Below are 2,349 nucleotides of genomic sequence, written 5' to 3' on the forward strand. Positions count from 1 at the left end.
TTAACTACTAATAGCCTACTGTTGACTGGAATTCTTAACAATAACATAAACAGTCTATTAACACATATTTTGTATTATATATATTATATACTTATAATAAAGTAAACTAAAGAAAAGAAAATATTAAGAAAATTTTAAGGAAGAAAAAATTTATTTACCAGTCATTAGGTGGAAATGGATCATCCTAAAGGTGGTCATCCTCATCATCTTCATGTTGAGTAGGCTAAGGAGGAGGAGGAAAATAAGGTAGCAGTCTTGCTGTCTCAGGGGTGGCAGAGATGGAAGAAAATTTGTGTATAAGAGAAGCCACACGTGCAACTCGAAAGTGGACTTCCGGGTCAGGGCGGAGCCGGCTTTCACGTGCAGGCGGGGAAGTTTGGCCCACCGGAATGATCGCCAAGACACACAAAGTAGACCTGGGCCCTGGGCTCCTAGAGAAGAAAAAGAAGAAAGTGGTCAAAGAACCAGGGACTCAATACTCAATTTTAAACAATGATGATTACTTTGCCCACGTTTCTCCTATAAAAGCCACAGCCCCCTCTAAGAGTGGGTCCCCACAAAACTGCCACACTTGCTTTGATTATCCCATTTATGCTAGAGGTTACAAATTATTTTGTGTGAAAAGTCAGGTCTTGGTGATCACCTGAGATGCCTCTAGTGAAGAAAAAGAAGAGAAGGGTGTCAGCACCCTTTGCGAGGAGCACGTAGACCACGCTGAGACCGCGCTGCGTGCCAGGCGGACGGAGAAGTCATCCGGCCCAAGGAAGCGGGTGCTTGGCCACTTGGAGTTCCTCAGTGGGAGAAGAAAAAGAAGTTGCCTCTGGCCATGTCCCATGCCTCTGGGGTGAAAATCTCCCCAGACCCAGCCAGGGTGAGGAGGAAACCAGAGTTGGCAAGAAGCTCAAAAACATAAGAAGGAAAAAAAGGGGGCCCAGGACCCCACAGCTTTCTCAGTCCCGGACCCTTGGTTCTGCGAGGTCGGGGATGCTGTGGACACTTGCTCAGTGGGGAAAGAGGGTGAGGAATAGGTAGCCTTGGGGCAGAAGCGGAAGCAGAAGAGCCCCAGGGAACACAGTGGGAAGGTGAAGAAGAAGAAGAAGAAAAATCCACCAGGAGGGAGACGCCCTCCCAGGCCACTCCAAGCCCTCCAGGTCCATGGAGAGCTGCCCTAGGAAACGAAGTAAAAAGAAACCAGTCAAAGCGGAGGCTCCGGAATACATCCCCATAGGAGATGGCCCTAAGGCTCCTGCGAAGAAAAAGATGAAGTCCAAGAAGAAGGTAGAGCGTCAGTCATTGAGGAGCCGGCTCTGAAAAGGAAGAAAAAGAAGAAGAGAAAAGAATGGGGTAGCAGGAGAACCTTGGGAGGAGGAAACAGACACGGACTTAGAAGTGGTGTTGGAAAAGAAAGGCAACATGGACGAGGCGCACATAGACCAGGTGAGACGAAACACCTTGCAAGAAGAGATTGATCGCGAGTCAGGCAAAACGGAAGCTTCTGAAACCAGGGAGTGGACGGGAACCCAGTTTGGCCAGTGGGATACCGCTGGTTTTGAAAACGAGGAACAGAAACTGAAATTTCTCAAACTTTTGGGTGGCTTCAAAAACCTGTCCCCTTCGATTAGCCCCCACCCCCACCCTCCGGCCCCATCCAGCCCGATTGCAAGGTCCAACATAGCCCTCAGCAAAAAGGTGGCCGACAGCCTGCAGCAGAGCCTGCAGCGGGACTACGACCTGGCCATGAGCTGGAAGCACAGCCGCGCAGCCGGCCTCAGCTTCTCCACCATCCCCAACAAGATGTTTTATACTGACAGGAACGCTTCCAAGTCAGTCAAGCCGGAAGATTAAACTCTAGAGTTTCGTCTCCCTAAAACTGCCACAATTGTTTTGATTATCCCATTTATGCTAGCGGTTACAAATTATTTTGTGTGAAAAGTCAGATCTTGGTAATGACCTTGAACAACATTAGGATATAAATAACTTCAATAAGCTTAGCGTTCCAATAATGGAACACTAGGCATAAATGGGTTATTCAGTTGTGCAGATGAAAGCCATCTGACAGTTGGCTCACATTGAACACCTGTGGAGATTAAGGACAAGGACAACTATCTTGATAGGCTTGGATGAACTGGGACGGGGCAGCTCATGTTTCGGGAGCCAGAAGAACAAGTAAGAGGCTAAAACCTCCTGTTTTCTGTGTTAAAACATCCTGTCCCTGTCTGAGATATCAATGTGTACAGATAACCTTTGTTGAGTGTTTAGCAGGTGCTAGGCACATACTGGTGTTTTTCTTAATGTATTTAATTTTCATAATGATGAAATGGGTGCTATTATTATCCCCATCTTATGAGG

At 47.2% G+C, this 2,349-nt stretch overlaps 1 pseudogene; it reads left to right on the forward strand.

The window, feature by feature from the left end:
- The first annotated feature begins 323 nt into the window (after window positions 1-323).
- On the forward strand, window positions 324-1,845 carry LOC126930062 (lysine-rich nucleolar protein 1-like; annotated as a pseudogene).
- The last annotated feature ends 504 nt before the right edge of the window (window positions 1,846-2,349 follow it).

The sequence above is a fragment of the Macaca thibetana genome, chromosome 11, assembly GCF_024542745.1.
Source record: "Macaca thibetana thibetana isolate TM-01 chromosome 11, ASM2454274v1, whole genome shotgun sequence".
In the NCBI taxonomy this organism is placed as follows: Eukaryota; Metazoa; Chordata; class Mammalia; order Primates; family Cercopithecidae; genus Macaca; species Macaca thibetana.